Source organism: Prionailurus viverrinus, chromosome B3 (genome assembly GCF_022837055.1).
Source record: "Prionailurus viverrinus isolate Anna chromosome B3, UM_Priviv_1.0, whole genome shotgun sequence".
Taxonomy (NCBI): Eukaryota; Metazoa; Chordata; class Mammalia; order Carnivora; family Felidae; genus Prionailurus; species Prionailurus viverrinus.
Genome location: NC_062566.1, coordinates 29,127,598 through 29,141,799, shown reverse-complemented (window position 1 = coordinate 29,141,799; position 14,202 = coordinate 29,127,598). Strand labels below are relative to the sequence as shown.

At 37.4% G+C, this 14,202-nt stretch overlaps 1 protein-coding gene across 7 annotated transcripts in view; it reads right to left on the bottom strand.

The window, feature by feature from the left end:
* Positions 1–14,202, bottom strand: part of MYO9A (myosin IXA) — a 273,152-nt gene that overhangs the window by 242,298 nt on the left and 16,652 nt on the right. Inside the window, exon 1 of one of the 7 annotated variants that reach the window (XM_047861622.1) lies at positions 2,072–2,131. The exons of the other annotated variants lie outside the window; for them this stretch is intronic. The gene's annotated coding sequence lies outside the window, so the exon portion shown is untranslated. Of the gene's footprint in view, positions 1–2,071; positions 2,132–14,202 lie in introns of those variants that run through there. 7 annotated transcript variants of the gene reach the window in all.

Genomic DNA, 14,202 nt, shown 5'->3' with positions numbered 1-14,202 from the left:
CCTCCTCTTCCTGGGCACACAGCTAGACTGCATTTCCCAACCTTCCTTGCAGTTAATTATATGGGACCATGCAACTGAATCCTTGGCCAATGGTAAGTGGGCAGGGGTGATGTCCTTTCAGGCTAAGCCAATAAGAGCCCCTAAATAAAGGGGGTGGGAGGGCCTGCCTTTCCTTGTCTACTAGAAAATGGAAAGGATCCAGGGGAAAGCTCTAAAGTCCTATGGGATACAGAGCCACTAGATGGAAGAACCCTGGTCCCAAATGACCACACAAAGAACACCCACCATCACCCCATCCTCACCCATCTACATTGGACTATGATGGAAAAAGAAATAAAATTTTATTGTGTAGAATCACTGATATTTGGAGGCTGTTTAGTAATAGCAGTTAGTCTACTCTGACTAACACATTACTAAAGAAATGTTCTAACTTCCCCCATAAGGAAATTCTTCAATATCCAATCCAACAATAAGTACTATTGGTCTGCCATTAAAATATATCCCGAATCGAACCATTTTTGCCATTCCCATCTATACCACCTAGTTCAAGCCCCTTATCATTCTCTCATCTGAATTAGTGAAAGAGTGTGATATGCCTGTATCCATTGCTCCACTACAGTCTAGTTTACACCTAACAGGGGAGTCAACCCTTCTTAAAGGTAAATCAGATCACGTCACTCTCTTACCAAAATTTTCAATGTCTCTCCGTAACACAATTGAATAAAACTGTAACCTCTTACTGTAGCCTAACTTCATCTTTCCCTCACTCTACTCCACCTCTACCCTCACTGGTCTTTTTTTTAATTTAAGCTTATTCCTGCTTTAGGACCTTTACACTTGCTTCCTGCCCCCTCTACCTGGACCTTCTTTCATTCACTGAGGTGTCTGCTCAAATGCCAACTCCTCAGAGAGGATTTTCTTTCCTAACCTATGTAAAATAACCCCCTTTCCCTGCTATATTCTCCTTGTCCTGATCTATTTTTAATCATAGAACTTGATACACTACCTAGAATTATATTACTATTTATTTGTTTTTTTGTCTATTGGAAGACTTCCCCACTAAAACGTTTTTGTCTTTTTCTTCATAGGTATCCACAGCTCAAAAATATATTTGTTAAAGAAATAAATTCACATACGCATTAATTCATGTGTTTTAGAAATCATTTTTACTGCTTAAGGCAGTCATTTTATTAATAGTTTGTTTTCCCTTTTTCCTACCTTCTCATCTATTTTCATCTATATACACCACTTTATTTAACTTCCTGTAAGAGCTGTTCTCAACAATAATTTAACAATATCTGGCCTTAAAAATAGGAGCAAGTAGGAGCACCTAGCTGGCTCAGTTGGTAGAACAGGAGACTCTTGATCTCGGGGCTGTAAGTTCAAGCCCCACGTTGGGTATAGAGATTACTTAAAAAATAGGGGCGCCTGGGTGGCGCAGTCGGTTGAGCGTCCGACTTCAGCCAGGTCACGATCTCACGGTCCGTGAGTTCGAGCCCCGCGTCGGGCTCTGGGCTGATGGCTCAGAGCCTGGAGCCTGTTTCCGATTCTGTGTCTCCCTCTCTCTCTGCCCCTCCCCCGTTCATGCTCTATCTCTCTCTGTCCCAAAAATAAATAAACGTTGAAAAAAAAAAAAATTAAAAAAAAAAAAAAATAAAATATTTAATAAATAAATAAAATTTAAAAATTTAAATGAGTATCAAATTTCTTTCCTAAGGAGTTAATCAATGTTGCTGATAGAGTAAGTGTGCCTAGTAATATATGTAGAAGGTGGCTCTTGGGGCACCTGGGTGGCTCAGTCAGTTGACCATCCTACTTTGGCTCAAGTCATGATCTCACAGTTTGTGAGTTCGAGCCCCACATTGGCCTCATTGCTGTCAGAGCAGAGCCCACTACGGATCCTCTGTCCCCCTCTCTCTGCCCCTCCCCCGCTTGTGCTCTTTCAAAAATAAACAAACATTAAAAAAAAAAAGAAGATGGCTCTTAAGAGAATACCTAAATGGCCAATAAAGATATGAAAAAGAATTCAACATCTGTAGTGAATTAGATTATCGTTCAAAAAATTCACTACCTGGGATGCCTGGGTGACTCAGTCGGTTAAGTGTCCAACTCTTGTTCTCAGCTCAGGTCTTGCTCTCAGGGTTGTGAGTTCAAGCCCCACTCTGGGTTCTGTGCTGGGTGTGGAGGCTTCTTTAAAAAAAAAAAAAAAAATTATTCACTACCTATCCTCAAGTCCAGTCAAGTATACCTCCTCATCCCTTGAACTGAGCTAAGCCACATGACTTAATTTCAAGAGTGAGAGGTCAGGAGACGTGATGATCTTAAAATATGCTTGCCCAGTTAGGTATGCCTTCTTGCATTTGTGCCACCACTATGAAAATATGCATTATCTAGCCTACTACTCCCTGTAGGAAGATGAGATACACAAGGAAGAGCTATGCCAGGAGACCCACAAAATCATGACCAACAAATAAATATTATTGTACACCACTGGCAATTTTCAAATTGTCTGTTTAGGATTATCAGTTGACTAATATAACATCATTAGTCATCTGAGAAATGAGAATAAAAACCACAATGGGATATTACCAAACCTCTAGCAAAATTGGCTATGTCCACTAAAAGCTACATACAAGAATGTTCACTGCTACTTCATTCAAAAATAGCCAAAGAAATAAAAACAATCAAAATCTTATCAACAATAAAATTAATTAATGGAATACAATACAGCAATAAAAAAGAACTGCTGATACAAACAACAATTAATCTCACATAATCTCACATAAATAACTTAAAATCACTCCCTCTATAAGATAGCTCTCCAGTGTTTGTAAATAGTATTTTTTTCTTGGGGCACCTGAGTGGCTCAGTTGGTTAAGCATCTGACTTTGGATCAGGTAACGATGTCCCGGTTCATGAGTTCAAGCCCGACTCAGGTGATAATCTCACACTTTTTTTTTTTAATTTTATTTATTTTTGAGAGAGAGAGAGCATAAGCAAGGGAGGGGCAGAGAGAGAGGGAGACACAGAATCCAAAGCAGGCTCCAGGCTCTGAGCTGTCAGCGCAGAGCCTGATACAGGGCTTAAACCCATAAACCATGAGATCATGACCTGAGCCAAAGCCAGTCACTTAACCAACTGACCTACCCAGGTACCCCCTGATCTCATGGTTCTTGAGTTCAAGCTCTGCATTGAGCTCAAGCCCTGCTACTGTCAGCAGAGTCTGCTTCAGATCCTCTGTCTCCCTTTCTAAACTCTGCCCCTTCCCCACTCTCTCTCAAAAATAAATAAATGTAAAAAAGTAATAAATTTATTTAAATTTTAGTTAACATACCATGCAATATTGATTTCAGGAGCAGAATTCAGTGATTCATCACTTACATACAACACCCAGTGCCCATCAGAACAAGTGCCCTCCTTAGTACCCAACACCCATCTAGCCCATCTCCCCCCAATCTCCCTCCATCAACCCATAGTTTGTTCTCTATCATTAAGAGTCTCTTATGATTTGTTTCCCTCTCTTCTCTTCCCCTACCTTCCCATATGCTCATCTGTTTTGTTTCTTAAATTCCACATACAAGTGAAATCATATGGTATTTGTCTTTCTCTGATTGACTTATTTTGCTTACCATAATATACTCTAGCTAATCCACATCACTGCAAATGGCAAGGTTTCATTCTTTTTCATTGCTGAGTAATATTCCATTGTATATACATATATACCACATCTTCTTTTGTTTTTGATGTTTATTTTTGACAGAGAAAGAGAGGCAGAGTACAAGCAGGGAAGGGGCAGAGAAAGGGAGACAGAGAATCTGAAGCAGGCTCCAGGTTCTGAGCTGTCAGCACAGAGCCCGACATGGGGCTCAAACCCACAAGCCATGAGATCATGACCTGAGGCAAAGTCGAATGCTTGACTAAGCCACCCAGGCACCCCTATACCACATTTTCTTTATCCATTCATCAGCCAGAGGACACTTGGGCTCTCTCCATAGTGTACCCCTTTGAATCTGTATTTTTGTAGCCTTTGGGTAAATACCTAATAGTGCAATTGCTGGATTATAGGGTAGTTCTATTTTTAGTTTCAGATTTTTTTCTTAATACACCAATATGGATGATATAATTATGATGTTTCTGTGCTTTTATCCACTTAGCAAAATTCCAAAAGCTTCAAAATGTTTATTCATTCTAATAAAAATCTTTTAAGGCTACAAAAAAAATTTTATATAGTTTTACACAGCAAAGTTTCTGCTCTGAGAAAACCCAACTAGTTGACTCAAAATTACAATATGATGCACAAAGTTTTACAGAAAAAGAATCTTACAATTCTTTATAATTCTTAATGAAAATACAAAAAATTATATTTGTGGGTGCCTGGGTGGCTCAGTTAGTTAAGCATCCAACTTGATTTCGGCTCAAATCATGATCTCACAGTCAGGGAGACTGAGTCCCGCACGGGGCTCCATGCTAGGTGTGGAGCCTGCTTAAGATTCTCCCCCTGTCTCTCTCTCTCTCTTTCTCTCAGCCCCTCCCCTACTTGCACTCTCTCTTTCTGGAAAAAAAAAAAATTCTATTTGTAATTAGAAAAAAAACTATACATGCTTTTTATCCAGATCATTTATTCATATATTTTATTTTACTAGCTCAATGATATTTGCCTATAAGATTATCAAATTACCCTTCCACAGTCCTCACAGAAAGAAAACTGTACATCAAACAGCTTTCTCTCTAGGCTCCCAATCTCTAAATAATTAATGTTTTAAGTGAACACACACTTAATGACTCTTACGAGCTCAGGAATGTGCTACATCTCAGCAGCACTTCATTTCTTTAAAAGTCTACAACATTTTCATTCACAGCTTTAGGAAGACTAATGCCTCTTTATTGATAATATACAGTTAGACACTATGCTATATGCTTGATATGCATTACCCCATTTAATAAGAAATGTGTGCTATTATCCTCATTTAAAGATGAAGAAACCAGCTCAGAAAGGTTATGTGATGTTCCCAAGATGATACAGATGATCTGGGGTTAGAAACCAGGTCCCGACTATAGATGCTGGAGAGGATGTGGAGAAACGGGAACTCTCTTGCACTGTTGGTGGGAATGCAAATTGGTGCAGCCACTCTGGAAAACAGTGTGGAGGTTCCTCAAAAAATTAAAAATAGACCTACCCTATAACCCAGCAGTAGCACTGCTAGGAATTTACCCAAGGGATACAGGTGTACTGATGCATAGGGGCACTTGTACCCCAATGTTTATAGCAGCACTCTCAACAATAGCCAAATTATGGAAAGAGCCTAAATGTCCATCAACTGATGAATGGATAAAGAAATTGTGGTTTATATACACAATGGAGTATTACATGGCAATGAGAAAGAATGAAATATGGCCCTTTGTAGCAACGTGGATGGAACTGGAGAGTGTGATGCTAAGTGAAATAAGCCATACAGAGAAAGACAGACACCATATGTCTTCACTCTTATGTGGATCCTGAGAAACTTAGCAGAAACCCATGGGGGAGGGGTAGAAAAAAAAAAAAGAGGTGAGAGTGGGAGAGAGCCAAAGCATAAGAGACTGTTAAAAACTGAGAACAAACTGAGGGTTGATGGGGGGTGAGAGGGAGGGGAGGGTGGGTGATGGGTATGGAGGAGGGCACCTTTTGGGATGAGCACTGGCTGTTGTATGGAAACCAATTTGACAATAAATTTCATATATTGAAGAAAAAAAAAAAAAAAAGAAACCAGGTCCCAATTTCTTAACCAATATGCTACACTTAGCACAAATAAGAAACATGATGATGACAATAATGGCAACACACTCACTCAGCATTTACTCTGTGCTTAAGTCATTTAATCTTCATAACAATCCTAATCAAATGTATATTACTATCCTCATTTTACGAATCAAGAAACTGAAGCACATGAAGATTGACACTTCTCAGGTTACAGGCTAGTTACACAGCAGAGCCAAGATTTAGATCTCAGTGGTCTAGCCCTAGACTTGGTGATCTTAAACACTATCCTACTTTGCCTTTCATAAACTGCTTCATGTTATAGTTGAAAAGCTACACATCATATTTCCTCTATGAAATCATAATCTGTTTATGGAGCAGAGATCAATTCTGACTCCACTGCAGCTCAATATTAGCTTTTCTTTAGCACAGGAACTGGTAATAATAAAGGGAGACTAGGAGGCACACTGGGGTCCGAAGGAAGGCTTCTTTGCAATAGTGATGTTTGAGTTTAGCCTTGCCACTGAACTCCCAAATTGTGTTGTCAACTGCTTAGTCCATATTTGGTGGTCTCCCCTACCAGTCTATAGGCTTGATGAAGCAGAGTATTTGTCTTTATATCTGCTACACAATGTTTGGTACTCAAAAAATGTTTGTTGAATAAATATGTGAAACTATTATAAAGTATTTTACCTCACAATAGCCACTATCAATAGAATCAATAATATAAAACAGATTCAGAAGCAATTTTACAATTTGTGATAAACCACTTATCAGGCTGTTGAAGTAGAAAAAAAAGCAGGGAAAGGTAGTGATAGACAATAGAAACATATAAGACAGTAGCAACATATGTTATTTATACCCAGTAGTAAATATGAAAACAAAGCAGAGAGACTTTTTTTTCTTAATTTACACATTCATAAATTTTTATCCCTTCAGTTAAGATAACCTTCTTCTGAGCACTTCTTCCTTTAATTTTCAATAAGAATTAGAGACTTGGGGAGTTGATCCACCTACAAACTCCATAAATGTCCAAATATTTTGAAGGTCTTGTTGACAAGGTAGATAAGCTCAATGACTGTAAAATACAAAATGCTGCGATTCAGCCTCACTTTCCACATTCTTAAGCTTGAGGAATAAGAATTCAGCATTTATTTATAAGGGTGGGCCTAGGGGTATCTTTCAACCCTACTACTCTGTTTATGAAACACACTTCTATAATATGACATCTTTCAGGTACTGAATGACTTTTCAGATAACCATACTCTTAATCACTTGAGTAGTTTTACAGGCATACTTTAAACTCAGATTTGAATCCTCTGCATGAATGATTCTGAGAGGCTTTCAGAGTCATGTGAGCAGGAGACCCTTCTAACAGATCATCTCTTCTTGTCCACTTTGGGAGATGTCCCACAGTCTCTTTAGTCTTTGTCCCTACTACATTTTTTATTTGCCCTGTTTTTCTACTCTTCAATAATACTAATGTTCCTTGTATTAACTATTGCTCAATTCCTCCATTCCAGATAATTTAACCAATGTTCTAAAACTCTTCAACAATTAAGCATCCTGAGGACAAAACAATAAATAAATAAATAAATAAATAAATAACAAAAACAAAGAAACAAATGAACAAACTAATTTTGGATAACCGTATGGTCTTTTTCTATAGAGAGCCAGAGTATAAATATTTTAGGCTTTGTGGATCACATATTTGGAGTTTTTGTTTTGTTTTACTCTTTTAAATGTTTAAAAATGTAAAAACCATATTTAGCTCTCAGACAGAACAAAAACAGGCCACCTGCCGGATCTGGCCTGTGGACAGCAGTTTGTCTATCATTATACTAGAGGACTTACGTATGCTATTTTAGTTATCAGTAGCATGCAGTGAAGCCTCAGGGAGGTGGTAACAAACCTGTATGAAATGAAGAAGCCAACTATGATAACATATGTGAGAAATACTCCAGGCTAAGAGGAATACGTAATGCAAAATGTTTAAATCAGAAACAAACTTGGTATGGTTGCAGAACAGAAAGGAGGTTAGGGTAGTATGGCTGAAACAAAGTATTCCACAAGGAAAATGGTGAGAAAGTTGAGGTCAGAGAGAGGAGTTGGATCATACCTCACAGTCTGGGATTTCATTCTAATGTACTAGCCTCTGGGTATTGTTTTATTTTATTGTTTATATACAAGGAATAATATAACCTGATTTATGTTTTTAAAAGGTTACTCCAGTTACTTGAAAGAGAATGGATTAGAGGAGGGAGGGAAGAAGGAGTAGAAGCAGGGAGACCATTTAAGAGACTATTATAGCAGTCTAGGCAAAAGGTAATGGTTGTTGAATAAAATAGCAGCTGGGGATAGAAAGAAGTGGACAGATTGGGTATGTATTCTGTACTCAATGATGAATTGATTAGATGTGGGAACAAAGACAACACTTAGGTTCATCTGACTGAAAGGGACCAGGTAAATAGTGGTTCTATTTACTAAAATAGAAATAGAAACCTGGGGAAAAAACAGGTTTGTTCATGTTCATTTGTTGTTGGTGTGTTTGTTGCTGTTAGGGGCTGGGGGCTGTGATATGTCTTTGGCCATGTTAAGTCTAGGACTCTAACAGGATATGCAAGTGAAAATATTATGAAAGCAACTAGATAGACAAGTCTGGAAAACAAATGAGGGAAGGGCTAAAGATAAGGCACATCTGCTAACCATCAGCATATAGATGGCACTTTAGGCAATCAGACTAGATGAACTCACGTATAAACACACAGCAGATAGAGAAGAACTATGACTAGGCCTGTGGGTCATCAGTGGTTAGGGGTCCTGCAGAGAAGAATGAGAGTCAAAAAAAGAGCAGCTAATGACTTAAAAACACACTAATAACAGCAATAGTAGTAGTAATAATAATAATAATAATAATAATAATAATGGTTAACCCTTAGAATATTTAATATGTGGGGCACCTGGGTGGCTCAGTTGATTAAGTGTCTGACTTCGGCTCAGTTCATGATCTAACAGCTTGTGACTTCTAGCCCCACGTCAGGCTCTGTGCTGACAGTGCACGCAGAGCCTGGAGCCTGCTTCAGGTTCTGTGTCTCCCTCTCTCTCTGTCCCTCCCCTACTTGGGCTCTCTCTCAGTCTCTCAGAAATGAACGTTAAAAAAAATTTTTTTTAATTAAAAAAAAAACAAAAACAATACTTGATATGTGCCAAACTATTCATTTTAGTCATTCAATCTTAGAACAATTTTGTGGAGCTAAACAGCACTATTATCACAATTTTCAAATGAAGAAACTGAAGAACAGCAGATAAACAACGTGCTTTAGATGGTATATCGAAGCAGAGGAAAACCACCAGAAAAATGAAGGCTCATGAAGGAAAAGTATTTCAAGCAGCAGCAAATGAAGTTGAATAGAGAAATGACCTACGGATTTGAAACCATGGAAATCATCTGTGACCATTCTAGATCTGATTGATGTTTGTGACTAGTTGCATCTGGGCATGTTACCCCAATCTCCTCATGGGGTGAGGTGTGAAAGATAAATAAGTTATTGTTGAGTATTCCATTACCTACCTATAAACAGACAACTCATCTTTCCTATTATAAATCATTCATGGTTAGTAATCTATTTTTATAGGATCATTCTCCAATAATATAAATATTTAAGACGTTATGGAGATAGAGCAAACCATTTGTTCCCAGAAGTTAAAGCTAAGCCACTACTAACCACCCAACAAGAGTGATCTTACATAAATTTGTATTTACCTCTAAAGAGGTACCTATATCAAGATCAACAACTTACAACATTTACCACAGATAATTAAAAATCAATGATGAATCAATTAGAAAGTATACTTACCTCAACCAACTACCACTGCAATAAGGATCCATGGAACATCAAAAAAGCACAGCCAAGTCATGCATTTGGCTACAGTCATTAGATCTAAGCATACCCCCTGCTCTTCTAAATTTATTCCACAGAGCCAACGTATCACTTTTATTCATATCTCAAGGGAATCTAAATTAAAATATCAATGACAGTCTCATAAAAACTGAAAAAAGAAATTTAGATGAGGAAGAGACAAAGAAATCATTTGATTGAAACAAATACATGAACTATAGCTGGGATTAGCTGTTTAGCAAGAGTCTAGCATGGCACTGATTTTATAGCAAAAGCTCCCTACGGAGCCAGAAAAACAAACAAAACCCAGCACTGATATAATCTTCCTCTATTTTGGTGACCTTTTACAGATGGAATTGAGGTGCTTTCTAACAGAAAGCAACAAACTGGAAATGCCAACAATGACAAGTAATATGTAAATTTGGTACCACAGTCTGCTGAAATTAAAAGACTCTCCAAAAAGTTAAGAAAAAGGATAGCCAAAAATAAAGTAGCTGTGTGACCTGTACAAATTATTTAACTCACAATATTATTCATTGGCATTTAATCATGGTCTGTGCAGAGGTCCACAATTTTTTTCTGTAAAAGGCCAGACAGTAAGTATGTTAAACTTTGCAGGTCCTATGGTTTCTTTCCCAACTACCCAACTCTGCCCTTGTAGCCCAAAAACAACTGTAAATAAAAACTTACCCTCATATCACCTGCCCTTTACTCATAAAAGCTGAAATCCAAAATTAACTAATGAAAATTTAGATTTGACTAGACATTCCTGTACAATAATAAAAAATTAATCATGTTCCATATAGTTTATGTCATCTTCACTAGAAATGAGAATGAAAGCAAAGCTTAAGGCACACAGCCACACCAATAAACTTGTTAATACTATTAATTAATAGAGGGGTGCCTGAGTTGCTCAGTAAGTTAAGAGGAGCGGCCAACTCCCGATTTCGGCTCAGTTCACAGTCTCACGGTTGGTAGGATAGAGCACCTCATGCTTGGGATTCTCGCTCTCCCTCTCTCTCTGCCCCTTAACCACATGTGCATGCACTTTCACTAGCTCTCTAAAAATAAATAAACTTTTTTTTAATTAATAGGATACCACCTTTTCAATCTGTACAAATGAAGAAAACAAACATAACTTTAATTTTTTAACTCAAATTTCAAAATGTTTTCTAAACCTTTAGCAGTACACAGCCATGGCATAAATTAACATTAGACATACATATTTATCTGCAAATATTTTCATACCTATAAGAAATTTTAAGTTGCTCAACTGTGATTGGGCAAAGAAAACCACTATTTGCTGATTTCTGTTTATCAATAATTTTATCCTTACAATGCTTACGGTATTTCCATTGCACCCTCCTCTTTCACTACTTAGCTGATTCCTAGATACCCCCTCAAAAAAAAAAAAAAACCCACAAAGAAACCTAGTATAGAGTCTGACACCCTGAGAGACAATAGTGAATCTATAATACAACATTCAACAGCATCCATTATTTCTGAATATGCAAAAAATTGATATGAGATATGCTATTATGACATGAATAAACTAATATACCAATCCATCAAAACTATCCTATACTTGTTTTCTCTTTCTTATACTCTTTTCCACTATGGCTTTCTCTAGACAAGATTTAGCTTCTAATCTGTTCTGATATTTGGATTTACACTACTATTATGGGCTGAATTGTATCTCCCTAAAATGTATATGCTGAAGCCCTAACCCCCAATGTGGCTATATTTGGAGATAGGATGTTTAAAGAGGTAACTAGGGTTAAATGAGATCATCCAATAGGACTGACATCCTTATTAAAAAAAGAAGAGACACCAAAAAAAAAAAAAAAAAAAAAGGCCATGCAATGACACGGTGAAAAGGTAGACATCTGCAAGCTTAGGAGACCTCGGGAGACACCAAACCTGTCAACACCTTGATCTTGGACCTTCAGCCTCCAGAACTGTGAGAAAATAAATTTCTGTTATTTAAGCCACCCAGTCTGTGGGATTTTTTTATGGCAGCCCTAGCAAACTAGTACAACTATACAGCAGTTTTTGATATACAATTACCAATACACCTTAAAACTTGACACTGTATTATAATGAACTCTATAGGATACTTACTCTAGTTTTCTGCCATTGCCTAAGAAATACAATGCCATCCCTCTGTGCCTAATATATGCATGGCTTTCTTTTTCCATCAGAGCTTGAAATATACACAACTTCCTTTCTCTTCCATCCCTTCAACTGTGATAATTTCTGATTTCTACTCTTACTTACCACAGTCAGTCATCTCCTTTCCAGCACACTCAAAAATGTAACCTGACATATTTGTCACTTGCCACTCTGACACCTTTTCCCCTCTCTCACCCAGCCCTTTACAATCTGCATCACATACACTTCTCAGCCTTGGCACTACTGACATAAGGCATTCAGAAGTATCACTGACCAATGAGAGCACTTCTGGTCCATGAACAAAACAATAACATGGTGCTTTCTATTATTTATCTTTTTGCCCACACCAGTAGGCTATTTTCTCTGAGTGTTGCAACTGTTCCTTGAGTTGGGAAAATTCAAATGTTTAACTCTATGTAAGCTTATTAAAGTGAAAACCTCTGCTCTTCAAATATTATCTACAAAGAGACTAGCTTTATTGATTTCCATCAACAAAACATGTGCTACAAGTTGATTTTTCTACTTACATTGATAGCTCTGTGCTCATTTATCCATAGTTATCCAGTCTCCCTTCTCTGACCAATGTGGTGCATTTCTACAAAGAAATAGCATTCCAAAAATACAAGTATGTTCAGATAAGAGCATCCCTTACCAACTTGCTCAAGAATAAAGCCTAAAATTTTGTTCTCATTAGAACAGTAGTACAGCAAACAACTAAGTTAATACTTCAAAATACGCACTCATCAAATATTGCCTTATTGCCTCAAAAGTCAAACGTTACGGAAAAATGTATCATTTTTATTCCTTCAAGATCTTGACTTTTATCAACACAATATTGCCAGATCATTTATAGAAAAGTTTAATCTTGGGGAACTGGGTGGTTCAGTCGGTTAAGCTTCCGACTTCAGCTCAGGTCATAATCTCATGGTCCATGAGTTCAAGCCCTGCGTCGGGCTCTGTGCTGAAGGCTCTGCCCTCTCTCTCTGCCCTTCCTCTGCTCCTGCTCCATCTCTTTCTCTCTCTCTCTCTCTCTCTCTCAAAAATAATAAACATTAAAAAAAAAGTTTAATCTTAAAAGTTTTATTAGGTTTTGATCCTATTGAAAGGGTGCCTTCATTCACTATGTGTCAAAAACCATATTGTGCCAATGACTTAAGTGGGATTCTTTTTTTTTTTATGCTGTGAGATAACAATTCTAAATTAATAACTTATAAGGAATAAGTATTCATGGTAAGTTAACAGTTTTATGTAAAAATAAAAGTTCAAGTTAATCATTATTTTACTGCATGGCAATTAGATATATAGCAAGTCACAAATTATTTACCAGTACATCAGTAAAATCTCAGCTATTCTGAATTTTTAGAGAAGTCATTCTAGAAATCCAACTTTTCCAACACTGGAATTTCAGCTCTTTAATTAAGCACTAGAAGTTGTTTTCAAATACTCTGGATGAAATTATTTCCACAACATATTTTTTTTTAATGTTTATTTTTGAGAGAAAGACAAAGCACGAGCACAGGAGGGACAGAGGGAGAGGGAGAGGGAGACACAGAATCTGAAGCAGGCTCCAGGCTCTAAGTTGTCAGCGCAGACCCTGATGCAGTACTCAAACCCACAAACCGTGAGATCACGACCTAAGACAAAGTTGGATGCTCAACCGACCAAGCCACACAGACACCCCTCCACAACATATTTCTAACTTTATATCTTTTAAAGCAGAGTATACTGAATATAATTCACACATTTCTTAAGAATCTGGAATCTTGTAGTAAATGTCAATTTTTATATGATAGTGATATTCATAAAAACTACTGACACACATAAGCAAAGTTCTCTGTCCCTATCTCAGTATCAACAGATTGGCTTACTTTTAGTTTATAGAAAAGCTTTTCTTTTTTTTTTTTTTTTTTTTTTTTTTTTTTTTTTTTTTTTTTTTTTTTTTTTTTTTTTAAAATTTTTTTTTCAACATTTATTTATTTTTGGGACAGAGAGAGACAGAGCATGAACGGCGGAGGGGCAGAGAGAGAGGGAGACACAGAATCGGAAACAGGCTCCAGGCTCTGAGCCATCAGCCCAGAGCCCGACGCGGGGCTCGAACTCACAGACTGTGAGATCGTGACCTGGCTGAAGTCGGACGCTTAACCGACTGCGCCACCCAGGCGCCCCTAGAAAAGCTTTTCATGCTTTCAGCCTAACAACCTACAAATGCCCCTCTGTTCTCACTGCTGCTTCTAATCCATGCGGCCTTAGAAACCAAATACTTATTTGAATTGTCTAAAATAAGACTAACCTCTAAATGAAAACCTAAGGGATTGTCACACAAGTACAGAAATGTTAACCACAGATTTCATGAAATCTCCATTAACCATTTAGAGACTTTTTCCAAAATAATTT